The 15,944-nt window shown below is 47.5% G+C and overlaps 1 long non-coding RNA gene across 8 annotated transcripts in view; it reads left to right on the top strand.

Moving 5' to 3' along the window:
• LOC116764525 overlaps positions 1-15,944 on the top strand; it is a 138,595-nt gene that overhangs the window by 116,406 nt on the left and 6,245 nt on the right. For 2 of the 8 annotated variants that reach the window (XR_004352920.1, XR_004352917.1), the window contains one exon: positions 19-61. The exons of the other annotated variants lie outside the window; for them this stretch is intronic. This is a non-coding gene — a long non-coding RNA (uncharacterized LOC116764525). The remainder of the gene's footprint in view (positions 1-18; positions 62-15,944) is intronic. 8 annotated transcript variants of the gene reach the window in all.

Below are 15,944 nucleotides of genomic sequence, written 5' to 3' on the forward strand. Positions count from 1 at the left end.
TGCTGTCCTATCTTCCAGGTCACTGTGTTCCTCTATTTTGCTGTTGAGTGCCTCCATTCAGGTGGGTGTTTTGGTCGTTGCTGTTGTTATTACTGTATTTTTCTGTGATAAATATTCCATTTAGTTCTTTATATTTTATCTCTCTTCCTATGTTTTAATTTGTTTCAAGAGTATTTGTCATTGCTCTTTGAAGCATTTTAATGGCGGTTGCTTTAAAGCGTTTGTCAGATAATTCTCACATCTCTGTCATCTTGGTGTTAGCATTTATTCATTGGCTTTCTCCATTCGTTTGAGGTCGTCCTGGTTCTTGGTATGATGAGCAATTTTCTACTGAAACCTTGACATTTGGGGTATTATGTTTTGAGACTCTGTATCTTATTTCGATCTGTTTTCACTGGCTTCCTCTGACATTGTGGGTGAAGGTGTGGCGGGGGGAGTGGCAGTGAGCTCTCTCATTACTGCCATGTGGGGTGGAAGTCAAGGTCCCTCACTTGACCTCTGTTGATACCCAAGGAAGGGGTCTCCTTCTTACTGCTGGGTGTGGGTAGAAGTGCTAGGCTTCCACTGATAGCTCCCCCATGTGGCGGTGTCAGAGTGCCTCAATGCTATTCCTCACGTGGCCTTGCTACCCCTGCGAGGTTAAGAGGGTCCTGACTCCCCACTAGGTCTCCCAGATACCACCCTTGCTCCTTGTTACTGCTGTGTGGGGACGAAAGTCCAGCCTCCCCGCATGGTCTCTGCTGACACTGGGGAGGAGCTTGTGACTACTGAGTGGTGAATGAAAGTTTCAGCTCCCTGCTCAGCCTTCTCAGACCCCACCCTGGGGTGGGAGGCAGGGAGGGTGGGGCAGGGTGGTTGGGGCATGTTTCAGCCTAGTGATGAGGGTGGACGTCAGGGCTCCCCTTGGCCTTTGCTGATGAAGGTAGGGCTGCAGTATTTTCTGTGGTATTTGGCTAGAGTGGAACAGTTATTGCCTAAAACTTTTCTTTCTTGGTGGGCTGGCCCTTTCCGGGCCATTTGGCTAGGGAGAGCAGGCTTTTGTGGGAGCTTCCTCTTTGTTTGCTCTCTTCTGGAATTTCTGGGTTCCCGGCTTCTTCAATACCTCACCTGGGATACATAAGGCAAAAAGAAACCAGAGAGCTCACCACTCTGTTCTACCCATCCCGAGGTCCGTATCAGTCTGTCTTCTCTCCACCTTCCAGAATCTTCTTATGTTTGTATTGTATATAATGTCCAGGGTTTTTAGTGGTGGGTGGCAGGAGGAATGGATAAGTATGCCTGTCCCAACTTCCTGGAAGTGAAAGTCCTCATCTCACTTTTAGGATGCATTTCAAAGTAAGTTGCAAATATTCACCCTTAAATACCTCAGCGTGCGTGTTATTAATTACAGTTCAGTATTTGTTTATATCTTTCTTTTTTAAGATAAAAGTTGTACACACATTAAAATGCACAAATCTTAAGTGGACCGCTTGATGAGTAAAACCCACCCTCTATCAAGATATAGGGTCTTGTCTATCACCTGAGAAATTCCCTCCTCCTCCTTCCAAGTCAATCCCTATCCCCAGCCACCCCCCAGAGGCAAACATTGTTTTGCTTTTTAGCATCCTAGATTGTTTTGTTTGTTCTAGAATTCATGTGAATGGAAACATGCATCAGACACTCCTTTGTGTTTGGCTTTCTTCTTTCAACATAATGTTTTGAGGTTTATCCATGTTTCGTCCTTCATTCCTTTTTACTGCTGAGTTGTATTCCATCACACGAATATACCACGGCTTGTTGATCTCTCCTCCTATCGAGGGATCCCCGAGCTGTTTCCAGGCCCTTTTAATGGTCTGAATAAACCTTCATCAGAACACAGGGTCATATTTGAAAATGTCACTTACAGCTCTGACATACTGAGTTTTGTAGTTTTCTGAAATGATATAAAGAATCATTCCTTCATTCGTTCATTTGTTCATTTAACCACTATTTAGTGAGCTTGTTTTCGGTGCCAGGAGTCATTCTAGGCCATGGGATTAGCAGGGAAGAGGACAGATGTGTGCTATGAAGGAAGAGTGAAGCCAGGTCCATGGGTGGAGCCTGACAGATGGCCCAGGGGTAGGTAGGATGTCATTTTAGCACCAGAGGTCAAGGGAGGACCTCGGAGGTGGGCAGGGAGGATTCTTAGGGAAGGTGAGGTTTGAAGACATGAGAACCTTTGTTTAAAAGTCTACGTTTGTACAGCACCTTCATGCCTGGGAACTCATGAACTTCAGAATTGACTTCCCCATCATCCCTAAAGGGTGGGAAGACCCAAGGCCCCGAGAGGAGGCAGCTGGCCAAGATGTGGCACAGGGAACTCCACAGCACCCAGGTTAGAGGTCTGTGCCCACCGCCCGAGTGTTGGTGAGCCCACCTTCTCCTTGGCTTCCTGAAGGGGAGCCTTCAGTCTCCCCAGCCCCTCTGCTCACCCCCTTCCCACTCCTGCAGGTGCTTCCCCAGGAAATGCTAACGTGGAGTGAGAAAGCCACGGCCAGGCTGAGGTCTGAGGGTTCCTAGTGTGTGTGTCCTTGAGCAAACCCTCTCCTGCTGGTGGGAGATGCTTAAAGTCAGAAGTTGGGGACGGAGTGAAACTTGGTGGCCGACCTCCACCCACATGTCCTCCTTCCTTTATCACATCTGTCACTATGCACCCCTTAGCAGAGCTGCCACTCCTGTGCAGACACCAGCTGGGAGCTCTTTCTGTTTTATTTTAACTCTCACACCCACCCTGTGGGTAGGTCTCTATTCTTACCCATGGGAAACAGGAGACAGGCATTTGCTGAGGCTAAAGCAGAATGCTAAGTCGGGTCTGTCCGGCCCTCACCGGGGTGCTTTGAGCCACTGCGTTTTATTGTTTACTCAGTTCTGAGCAAAGGGGAACCCCTGCCCTTTGGGGATATGAAATTGTAGAGGTTGGTGGGAGGGATCTGGAAAAAAAGCTAGAGGATGTGTCCAGGAGAGGAGTGATGTGCATGTCCATGTGGAGTCGGGAGAACAGGGAGTTTGATGAGAAGGAGCTGGGATTCAGAGTTGAAAAAACCTGGGTTCAAGCCCAGACTCCACACTAATTCCACGGATGGCAGGGTTTGGGGCAAATCCTTTAAGACCTCCAGCTTCCACTTCCACATCTGTAAAATGGGGTAATAATGGTATCTCTCTCAAACGTTGCTGGGTGGGTCCAATGAGGCGATGCAGATAAAGTGCTTAGACAGTGCCAGGCTCACAGTAAATGCCCAATAAATGCTGGTTTGCTATTGCCTGAAGAGTGGCGGCACTACAGACCCGGAAACTTTAGTTGCGGGAAAGGACAGCCGTGCGGTGCAGGCAGGGGCAGTGCTTTACCCAGGAGCGGGGGGGGGGGGGGGGGGGGCCGGCAGAACCCAGGCCCTTGCAGGAGGATATCCGCAGGGACCTGGGCTTCCAGCATCTGAGGGATGAGTGACCTCTGGGGTGTCTTCCAACCTGGAGATTGCGAGTCTTTGCTACGGTAGCAGCGACGGCTCCAGCAAGGCAGGGAGCAGAAGCTTCTGTTGGCTCCCAGACACCCCAGCTGTGGTCTTTGGGAATGTGTTTATCCACCCCGGAGGGAAGTGGACGAGTGAGAAGTGAGGGCTGGGCTTTGCAAACGCTGGCCTGTGAGCTCCGGTGAGCCCGGCGTGGCCACCGGGCCAAGGCAGTGTCACACGGGTTAGGGCGCGCTGCGCACTCACTGCATCGAGATGTACTTTGCAAACGTATTTTAAGCAGATAACATCTCTTATCCTAATGTACCTGTCGGCTCCCTGCCCGTGAATTTTAGCCTCCAGGAGCAAAACAATTGCTTGAGCTGAGTGTTGGGTACTTTTGCTTTCCATATGCTACTCAGGGGTCCTTGGAGTCCCCTTCACCCCAACACACACACACACACACACACACACACACACACATATGCTGGCCTTCATACAGACATGCCGTCGTGGACCGTCGACCCCCTTCTGCTGCTACAGGTGTTCCTCCACCCACGTGTGTATCTGGGGATGCAGGACCTCCTAACAGCACTGTGGCAATATTTTGTGCTTTCAGGAAAAGCCCCCCATGTACATGCACACCGTACATTTCCACATTTAACAAACTCCCCCTGGCTTCCGCTTCCAGACCCTCCATTCCCCTCAGATAAATACTTTAATAGTCCACTTTGCGATTAGTGTTCAACATGGTGAGGCCCAGGGGAGGAGTGTCATTTCCCAGAGGTCCCCAGCAGGTTAGCTGCAAGGGCTCTCTGGTCCCCGCGAAACAAGCCAGGACGCCATGGTGGTGAGGAGACCCTTTCAGCCACCTTGACCGTCTCCTTGAGGCTGTCGTCTAGAGCCCAGAGCTGACCAGAAAGGACTGCAGTAGATCTGAGACCCAGCCAGCCAGGCACGGAGGAGGCCCGGGTAGCGGGGCCTGTGCTGCCCCCCATCAGCCTGCGTGCGAGTGATTTCGAGAGAGAGACGCAGGTGTGGGTTTGCACCAAGCTCCCTGCTTGCCCTCTCCAAACCTCATCGGGGTCCCCTCCCCTTCAGTCCAAGTTGGTAGTCCCTCCTCTTCCCCTCCCCCACCCCCTCTCTCCTTCTTCCTTTCTTCCTCCCTCGTCATGTCCTTAACCAGAAATGCTGGCAGCTGTGCTTCCTGCCCAGCGTGGGCCTACTTTCCTCCTGAGCCAGAAAAGTGGGCACAGAACAAATGCCCAGGCTGACCCCTCAGGGCCCCAACATCAAAGGCACAGGAAACAACTCTGTTTCCCTGTCCACCGACAGGTCAGCTGATGTCTCGCCAGGCAGCGCCTCTGCCCGCGGAAACAGCCCTGTTGGCCACGCCAGGCACCCAGATGTTTTGATCTCGCACGGCAGGTGGCCAATGTCTCTAACCTTTCCGTGTGTAAAACGTCCGATGAACGGGAAGGGGATTCTAGTCAGACCACGGAGCAGACCTGTGCAGCTGCCGGGGGATGTCTGCACCTGCCTGGTGCCCACGTGGACACAGAGCACACACGTGCACCATCACACATGCACACTCAGCCCACGTGCAAGCATCCGTGCACGTGCACTTGTGCACGCACACCCCCACGTAGGCTCATCCACGGAGGGGTTGCTCCAGGCCTCTTACTCAGCATTTCCCTACCTCATCGAAAAACAGTCAGAAAGACAAATATGTGATATCGCTTATGTGTGGAATCTAAAAAAACAAAAGATACAAATGGACTTATTTACAAAACAGAAATAGACCCACAGACATAGAAAACAAATCTATGGTTACCAAAGGGGACAGGCGGGGGGAGGGATAAATTAGGAGGCTGGGATTAACAGATACACGCTACGATATATAAAATAGATACCCAGCAAGGACCTACTGTATAGCATAGGGAGCTATACTCAATACTTTGTAATAACCTATAAAGGAAAAGAATCTGGCAAAGAACATATATGTATGCATTATATATATGTATAAGTGAACTGCTGTGCTGTATAGCAGGAAATAACACAACATTGTAAATCAACTGTACTTCAATTTAACTAAAAAAAGGTATAATCAAAACAAATCTTCCCCTGCCAAAAATAGATAGATAGATAAACAAACAAACAACAGTCTCCATCTGGCCATCTGTAAGAGTAACCCAGGTTCTCTGCTGGACTCCTCTGACAGCCAGCCTCGAGTGGGCCTTGAGGGAAGCCCTGAGTAGATGCAAACCTTCCAGAGGGGTCGAGACAGCCTTCAACATCTGCACACATCCACAGGCAGTTGGCCAGGCCCTCGAGGGCCACAAGGACACCCGTCCTTCACAGCGTGATAGCTGGGAGCTCGCCAAGGAGCCGAGTGCCAAGCTGGGCCCACTAGGAATTTAGCAGCAGGCCATCACCCACAGCTGCTGGGATTCAGAAGACAGACTCTGAGCCAGGAGCCTGAGTGTAGTGACACTGCGACAGAGCCCAGAGCCACAGGGCAGCCCTGTCCTTGAAGAAGCCGTGGGACCCTGAGATGGGCTCACCCCCGCTCAGGGTCCAGGGTCGGTGAGAGTTTGTTTCTCATTGAGGTGCAGTGAAAAGAGCAGACTGAGGGGTTTTGTTTGAAACCTGCCCTGGGGAGAGGTCAAATGAGGGGACCTGGAGCTGTGAACAGTGCCCTGGTCATGAACTGGCTCACCATCCATGAACCCCTCCCCTTCCCCGGTACCTAGGGGGCACAAGTAACTGTGACATTTTAATGATTTCAGATTTAAAACATGTTCCCCTCTGCCTGCCTCCAAAAGGATTTTGAGAGGCTATAGGATTCACCGCTAACGTGTACTAATTAATTCACAATTAGATGAAAGCTTCCGAGCAGAGGAGCGGGTTCCAGCAGGTCCCCAGACGTGAGGTGACGGCCACAAGTGAGCGTGGAACACACCTCCACACGGCACACAGCTGAGGTCCGGCCCCAGACCTTCCATCCTGTGGTCTTGACGCCTAGGATATCTGGCCAGGCTGTGGTGACCCGGCCAGGATTCAGGGGTATGGCGTCCACCTGGGCACCTAGCTACTTACCTGCTGTCTCTGGCTGCCCCTGGGGAGAAAAAAAGAACACAGCTATCTTACTTTTTAAATTTTAAAAAGTATTTTTAATTGATAACCCTTGTCCGTGGTCCAAAGTGTCAGAGATTCAAACCAGTGTGTGGAGAAGAGTCTCCCTCTCAGCCTGACTCCCTGGACCCCCAGAGTCATCTTCCCCACCTGCTTCATGTAATTCAAGGTTCCCAGCAATCTAAACATGCCAGTTGACATTGTCAGGGCACAATATAAGATATTTGCTTCGTTTTGACTTTGTTTAGTTTCAATACCGTTTTTGTCCTTATAGCATTTGTTTTTTCTAAAAAAAAAAAAAAAGAAAAAAAACACCTGTAAAACACCTGTAAAGATGAAAGAAGAAACAAAATGTTGGCTATTTTTTTTTCTGTATATAAAAAAGTATATCGTATTTTACTTTACAATACTGGGATCATAATATCTCTAGCAGTTTTCATTAGGAAATAGTCTTTTATAATATGCTTAATGTCTGTGTAATAGTTCACCTTATAAATGTATCATGAATTATTTAGCCATACCCGGCTGGCTTGCCTCTAATTAGAAAAAATTTCACGAAGTGTCACCACCGGGTGAGAGTAATCTCAGCCAATCCTCCTGACAACCCTGTCAGACAGGAATTATGATTATCTTCCGTTTATGACTTGGAAGGCTAAATAAACTACTCAAAGACACTCAGCTACTGAGTGCCAGGAGGGAGACTCTAATTAGCACCCCCGGCTACACTGTTGCCCTGTCCCTGGACCCTTGTATATACCGTCATCTATTTTTGCCATCTTGAAGGACAAATGTTAGCTTACTGTTGTTGTTTTATTTGATCTTTTTAAAATTTGTACTTATTTTTTTGCTGCGTTGGGTCTTTGTTGCTGCGCACGGGCTTTCTCTAGTTGCAGCGAGCGGGGGCTACTCTTCGTTGCGGTGCACGGTCTTCTCACTGCAGTGGCTTCTCTTGTTGCGGAGCACGGGCTCTAGAGCACGCGGGCTTTGGTAGATGCGGCTCGTGGGCTCAGTAGTTGTGGTGCACAGGCTTAGTTGCTGCACAGCATTTGGGATCTTCCCGGACCAGGGATCAAACCTGTATCCCCTATATTGGCAGGTGGATTCTTAACCACTGAGCCACCGGGGAAGTCTCTAGCTTACTGTTTTTATTTGCATTTATTTTGTTGCTGTTGAGTTTGAGCATCTTTTAATTTCTTACAGATCATTTGCATTTAGTTTCCTTTAAAATACCTGCTTGTGTGTTTTTGCCTGTTTTTCTGTTAGTCTTGTGCTATGTACACACACACACACACACACACACACACACACACATAATTACCCATTATCTGTCATATATGTTTCCCAGTTATTTTCTTGTCTTTTAATTTTGTTATGGTAATTTATGACTGAGAAGTTTAAAATTTTTTATGTCTACCAATATTTTCCTTTATGATTATTCCCATTAATTTTATCTTTAGGATGCTTTCATCCCTCCCAGGTGCAGATAAATGTTTATTCCTATTTTCTTTTAGTGGTACAGTGAGTTCATTTCCACATTTAATTCCTCCAACTATTGTTAATTTTCTCTTCAAAAGGTCAGTCCAGAAGTATACTTGAATCAGTCTGTGCGGGATGGCCACACCCATCACCGTGTTCCATCATGCCTGTTACCTGGACGAACTCTTAGGAGATTGCCATACCTGGTACCTGGACCAGCCCCTGGGGCCAGCACATTATAGAGACATTATACTTCCACTGATACAACTAAAGCTACATCAGCTTTTAGCAATCCCATGCATTACTCACTGACATTAACTCCATGGCAACGAAAACTACCAGACTTTCTTTCGTTCTGGGGGTGAGGGTACAACTTTTAGAGAAACATTTCCACCAATTGCTATAAATTTGCATGTAACACTTCTACATAACTATGTCTATCAAGTAGATATTATTTGGTCTTTGGCTTTTTATCTTGTAGCATAATTTCCATTTAAATTCCAAGGTGTCAGAATATTCTGACACCTACTTCTCAGCCTTCAGAACTGTACATGGCTTCCCAGGTCACTTTGGTCCATTAGCTATTTCACATGCTACTTTTGGACATCTGGGTTATTCCCTAGATCTTATTTTCACACAGGCAGCTGACAGCCATGCTCCTACCCTGCATGTTCTTCTGTGTTTCATTTTTCATTCTCAGTGTTTTTACTGACATATATTCTGACTCGATTTTTATTGATCTTGTTGGTTTGGCCTCTTATTCCGTCCAGTTGAAATGAGCTTGCGTCATTCACGATTTGGTTATTTATTACATTTGTTGCCCCTCTGAGCTTCTAGTTGCCCACCTATTGGACACAAGTGCCTTTGACATCTTTGTTCAAGGCTTTGAAAGCTGTGTCTACAGATGAGGAAACCGGGGCTTGGAGTGGTGGGGTGCCTTGACCAAAGTCACAAGCCTACTGTGACTCGGAGCCGAGGCAGCGGGGATCCAGGTCCCGTGCCTCCCAGGTCGGGGCAGTGGGGTGGCACAGAGATGCCCAGCACTAGGGCAACAGCCTAATGCTGACAAAGGCATTAGCCGTCACGGCCGGACGCCGAACCGTGTGCTTCACATCCCCCGGCCTCAGCCCTACGGATGACATCGCTGGGGGCGGGTGGGGAATGGGGTTGTTTTTATCCCCATTGCGCAAAGAAAGAAACTGCAGCTCTGAGAGCGGAAGTGAGTTTCCTAGGGTCATGAGGGAGCGGCTAGCAGATGGATTTGCATCAGCCCCCAGCACTGATACCCTCGACCGTGGTGCGGCTCTGATTCCTGCGCCATCAGTGGCGTCAAAGGACGCTCCAGGGACACCATTAGGGCTGGGCGGGTGGAAGGACACAGCCGCTGGTAGAGATCTAGGATCCCCCCGTTCCCGACCTCAACAAGACTTCAAAGTGTTCATCTTTCTGTTTGGGCTCTGTTTTTCAGCTAGCTAGGGATCCACTTCATCTTATTTTCACCTGATCCACATTCCTCCATTTCAAGAACGAGACTTTGTCAACTGCTTGGCTGGTGTTATTTTAGGTATACAACGCTTACCAGATTGCACCTGTTTGATCCCAAAAGATTCCCGGGTGTTTGGTGGTAGGGGGCAGCGGTGGGGGACTTGAACCCATGTTGTTCCCCGTGTTCTTTTGTTTTTTAAATAATAGTTTTTGGCTGTACCCTGCGGCATGCGGGATCTTAGTTCCTCGTCAAACCCGTGCCCCCTGCATTGGAAGGCAGAGTCTTAACCACTGAACCACCTGGGAAGTCCTCCACCCCCATGTTCTTTTTGAAAAGTTTTCAATCTGCATGGTCAAAAGTTCTAGAATATTCCCCCAGGGATTACCATCAAGCAATCTACCCTTTTATACAATTTTTGAAAATGGACAGTTTGCCCAGGGGTCAGCTGCCCAGTGTTTAATCACGGTGCTTCTTTGAGGTCATCTGAGGGCTTCCATCTTTGCCTGGGCTGAAGACGAACTCATTTAGCATGTCTGGGTATCCGAGCGCTGCCTTGTCTTCTCACCAGCCCCGGTTCTACCTTTGGAAGAACATTATAAAGAACTAGAAAACAGGGAAGCTAAATTGAAATTGCTGAATCTGACTCCTTTTTGTCAAGTCTTTATACTTTAGCGTCTTCTCCATGCAGAGCCCTGTCCCTTTCTTGTTCTACTCTTCCAGTAGCTTTAAAAACCTTCCTAACATTGTGGCTTCACAATAACTTCTGCTTATTCTGGACATTAGCCCTTCCCAGGACTGTTCTCACAGGTACAGGCCCCTCATGCATGTTCTCCTTGATTCTGTGCCTCTCTTCACCTTTGGGTGCCTTTCTAAAGATCTGAGATCACCAGTGATCACCCTTTGGGACCACATTGGGCTTTTTTCTAGGTATTTCCTTTCTTTTTGTCCCTCACTGGGATTAGTCGCTATTATATAAGCAGAATTTGGGATTTCCCCCCAACCTCTTTCCTCACTTGGGATCAGATACTCGAGCCCCTGGTCCCTCAAGTTAAGACTGTGTGGCACTAGGAAATTTTGCCCATCTTTTCAGGCTTCAGTTTCTTCATGTCAAAATGGGCGTGATGATAGCTTTAACCTCCTAGAGCTGTTATGAAGGAAATAGTGCATAGTCGTGATCAATATCAGTATTATTACCTATCTGTTACTGAAACCCTTTGTGGTGACAATCGATAGAAATCCAACTCAAACTGGCTTATACACAAAAAGAGAGTCCATTGGCTCAGGGAATTTTCCCCAAGGGCTCACCATCAAACAAAGTCCAAAAGTCGATCGGCTTCCGGCACAGCTGGATCAGAGCCCTGTCAACGTCCCCAGGCTCGGGTCTCTCCATCTGACTCTGCTGATGCTTCATTTGGGAGGGAGATGGTGCTCCAGCCCCTTCCCCTGCCCGCCTCCTCCACCAGCCCCTCCCCCAACCTCCTAGCGACCCGGGCCCCCAGCCCAGCAGAGCCATGGCGAGGGTCAGGACCACAGAGCCTGGCTCCTACCCCTGGGAACTGGCACCATGCCCAGAAAAGGGGGAGCTGGGCTCTGAATTTGGGAGACGCGCTCACCAAAAAGCAGAGCTCGGGAGCCTTCCTGACTGTGAGTGATTTCACGGACACCTGGGCACCTCCTCCGCTCTGATGCAGCTGATGGCAGCTAGCCACTAAATGCTGCTCTTTCCAGCAAGACAAACCCCACCAGAGTGGAGAAAGATGACCCTGAGCCCTGCCCTCGGGTCCCGCATTTTACTCCCTCCTTCACCCTGGCCCTGGCCCTGATGCTCGACTCTGACACCTGCTAGACTCCATCCTGTACTCCCCTCAGCTTGGTCCTGATGGCTGGTAATTAATTGGCTTTTTCTTTGTCCTTCAACCCCACCCGTGCCTTCCAGATGGGTTTTCCACACCTGGCAATTAACCTTGGCAATCACCCTCAACTCTGCCCAGTGGGCCTGCTGGACCGGATTTTATGTTCGTTTGTTACTTCTCTGCAATGCACTCTTGGGCTGTCCTAATACAAGTCCGGTCACTCACTGTGGTTATAGTGTGACACCGTCACGTACAGTGCCAGGCACCATTTTTTCTTTAGTAGCCTGGAATCCCTGTCCCCTGCCTTTGTGCAGCTCCGTGACCCTCTGTGACCCGACCTTGACCCCTGTGCCATCTCAGTGGATCAGGGAGTCCAGGTGCTGTGCCCCTCGCAAGGAAGTAGAAAAGGTGCCCACGGTGTTGTCTGCTGAGCCCCCTGCTCTGCCCCAGGGCAGTCCCGAGCCAAGCTGGGTCAAGCAGCTTTGGACTGAGCAACGCCAGCCCCATTCATTCCGCACGGAGACGCCTGACAGTGGAAGAGTTTCTGTCCTGGGCTGAACTGGCTCTCAGCTCAGGATCCAGCTTTCCTGTTGACTCCATGAGCTTCTCTGTAGCTTCTAATACGTTTCCCTTTTTGCTGGAGTCGGCAAGAGCAGTTTCTTTGACTTTCAAGGACAGAGCTGACATTCTAGGGCTGTGCTTCAGCTTTTCTGGCTTTATAGATTTATTTGAGCTTTTTAAAAATGCCTCCCTCTGAAGTTTCCAGTTAAACTCTTTCTGGTCACACTAGCAAGTCTCCCGCTGCGTGTTCTTCTCAGATTTGGGTTCATACATCTTGCTTCTTGCCAGGACCCCACTGTTCTGGGGTGGATCTGGGCTGCGGTCCAGAAGACACAGTTCTGCACTCTGACACCATCTACATGCCCAGATGTTCCCTCCGTATACTTCCTCTCTCCTCCTTTCACTGCAAAAGTCACGAACTTCAAGTGAAAGAAGGAATGAAAACACCACCTGTAATACCAATTCCTTCAATTTCCTCCCCAGAACTTCCACATAAATAGAAATAGATTGGATTTAGACTCATAGACCATCACACTTGGAAGAAGACTTAGAAACCATCACAGGTCTTTACTCAAGTGCCATCTGTGATCGATTGGTTATGGCTGACTGGGTTTCACATCTGGACACTGAAAGGTGCTGTGAGGGATTCACAATGCCTGCATGGGCGTGGTAAAGGAAAGTACCAGCCTATGATCTGATGATTCGCTCTCCTCCAACAACCTGCTCTGCATTTTACAAATGAGGAAAACTGAGTTACACACATATTAAGTTGTCTAAAGCTATATAGGAAGCCAGGGCAGATTTAGGGATAGAATCTAGGTTGTCACACCTTTCCTAACAATGACAATGACTTCTCTTCAGGTTGGAGTTCAGTCTCATATGAGGTCATCAAAGTCTCCTTGCTGGTTGCATGGCGTGGATTCTATGCTCAGCCACTTCTGGGCATTGCAGCAGGACCCTGTGGATGCCTGTGGGGCTAGGGGCAATATTCATGGAGAACTTTCAGGATCACAGTTCCGATGCCCTAGGGCAGTCCAGGCGGTGCCGGCCCTGGGAGCTCACCCATTAAGTGGGGTTGTTTTATCAGACTGCAGCTGAAAACTTCAGAAACTACTGTCCCCAATTGAATATACTCCAATTCATTCCAAGTGGGGAGAAAACAAATAGCCCACTGACCCTCTCCAAAATGTTAAAGTTCCTTACGCTTGAGACGGGAAATCGGGTCCAGATCCAGACCTGGCATGATTCATGAGAGCTTGCTGTGGAAAGAGGGGGACAAAAGGTCTTCAACCTATCTGTGAAAGCCAGCTCCTTATTTTTAAACCCATCCCGTTTGACTGTCAAGGTCGGAGCCTTCATAAAAGCCAAAATGCACTCCTAGAATTAGCAGGGCAGCATGCTCTAGGGTGGTGAGGACCCTGCAGAAGCAGGCAGCTGCAGGATCTGGGGTGTCCGCCTGCAAACATTCACTCAGCAAGTTCCTGGGAGATGGGCCTTTCTCCTGGGCCAGCAGCCCCAGAGTGGGCGTTCCCGATAAGGAACAGGGCTGCTGCTTTGGGGGAGGGAGTTCTTCTGGACTGGGGCCCATTCTCAGGACAGTTGTCAGTGGCCTTAGTAATGGGACAGCATTCTGTTTTATTAAAAGCCTGTTGCTGGCTGGGAAAGCTGTCTGCCTGCTGTGTGGGCAGGGGCCCAATATCGCTGCGGGCAATTCCAAGCCAGTCCTTCGAGCTGACATCAAACCAGGAAAGAACATGACTGAGTTTTAGCTGATGTAGCAGTACTCTCTTTCTTTCTTTCTTTCTTTCTCTCTCTCTCTCTTTCTTTCTTTCTTTCTTTCTTTCCTTCCTTCCTTCCTTCCTTCCTTTCTTTCTTTTCTTTCTTTCTTTCTTTCTTTCTTTCTTTCTTTCTTTCTTTCTTTCTTTCTTTCTTTCTTTCTTTCTTTCTTTCTTTCCTTTCTTTCTTTCTTTCTTTCTTTTTTTTAACAGTTCTCTCTACCAGTTCCACTGTATACATTTTGTGTGTGCGGGCATGCATGTGATCTTGTCAACCGGCGGCAGCTGGAGTTCACCCCTTGAGCACACCTCCCCTGGCTCTCCCCTTCTCCCCCTCCCTTCCCCCTTCTCTATAGCCTCACCCTTGCCTCACTGGCCTTCCCAGCCCCCAGCCCCCTGGTAGACAGTGGGAGCAGAGGGAGGCCCAGACTGTGGCCTGAGGCTACTTACAGGGTAGGGGTTGGGAGGGGAGAGAATTTGACTGCTTTGTTTATCTTCTGAGTCTGGAAACTCTACAGAATTCATCCATTTTCAAGGAAGCCTTCATTTGCAGGTTTCCCAAAATAAAAAGTAAAAAAGGAGCCTCACTTCAACAGGAACCAGAGGAAAAGCAGTTTTCTCTGTGAGCTGATTTGTTTATTATTATTATTTTATTCTTTAACATTAGATCTGTTGAAGGTAGGCAAAGACAGTCACTTTCTTTCATATTTTTATTTTGCTTTTGTCTTTTTTTGCCTTATCAGTGTAGAGGGCAGATACTATGTGGAGAGATGATATAAAATGCTCATTTTACACACGTCTACGGGAAATAGAGGTTTTGTGTAAACTTTTATGTTCGCATTTTCTACTGAGGTTACAGATGTCTCTGGGACTCTTCCCTTCATCTGTAAATTAAAATCACTCAAATTGCCCCTCTTTTACAAATTAAAAGAAATTAAATGTGCTTCAACACAGATTTTTAAAATAATTTCAAAAAATTTATAAAAGCGGTTTTAATATGCTGGTTAGTTGTGTGTACATGATTTCTCTGGGTCTTTTGAAAATTTGGAGCAAGCAGTGCCCATATCAGGTAGAGCATGTTAATTTACTGCCTTCTTTTTAACCCTGTACTCAAGCAGTAAACTTTTCCTGTAGTGCCAGAAAATGGTATATGTTTTGAAAAAATATTTCTAAAGATGGTCAGGGGAGATAAGGGGAATTCAGAAAAGAAAATATAAAATGTGTTGCTTCACATGTGAACATTCAATTTCAACTTACGGATAGACATCCCATTTTAACAGCTTCTTTTATTTACCACATTGTATGAATCACTGTAGTGATGTAAGCCTAAAATCATGTAAACTCACAAGTTTTGCCACATATTTTAATTCATTTTATAATTGTTTTCAAAATCTTGGGAAGAGTAATATATGGCACAAGAAAAGAGTGGCATAAATCATGTTAAATCCAGTGTACTTTTTCCTAAACTGTGTCCTCAAGGTATAAGATATTCAGCAAATAGGATTTTTTTTTTTTTTCTCTACTCTCTGGTTACTTAAGAGAAACCAGAAGATTATCTCTATGGTGAGGGTATAGAAAGCAGTATTTTTATTTTTTAATTTTTTTGATGAGGGAAAAGCTCGATCAGCTGGCAGCGTGTACTGGCTATTGTGTCTGTGGTAAATTTAAAACATTAACTCCAGGTTTTAATACTGCACATTCCCGCAGGTCACTGGGCCAAAAGCCCATCCAATATTGTCAGGCAAAGGCCCAAGATGAGAAACAAGTAAAACACAGATACGTCTTTACTGGTGCAGCTAAACATTTGTAATTAAGAAAACTCCAGTAGTTCCATGGTAATCTGTTTCTAGATAAACGTAGTCGTAGCCTTCGGCTCCAAAGGAAAACCTCTTCCTTCAAGACACTGGGTGAGGAACGGGGAGAACTCAGAGAAAAGCCGTTTTCGGTGTTACAGACAAGTGTTTACATTATGAACCAACTTTCGATCCAGGAAAGAAGTGATAACCTGTTTGGGTTTTCCAAAGGAATTAATATCCTGTGGACTGAATACAGAGTAGGCTCAGAGAAACCTTGAATAATGCAATTGATCTCTTCCAAGAAAACAGAGGGTGGAGTTCTGATCTTAGGAAGCATCACTGACAGTATTTTTTTCTGCTTTCTGGAAAATCAACCAGGAAAGAAAATATGCCTGAAA

Source organism: Phocoena sinus, chromosome 13, assembly GCF_008692025.1.
Source record: "Phocoena sinus isolate mPhoSin1 chromosome 13, mPhoSin1.pri, whole genome shotgun sequence".
Taxonomy (NCBI): Eukaryota; Metazoa; Chordata; class Mammalia; order Artiodactyla; family Phocoenidae; genus Phocoena; species Phocoena sinus.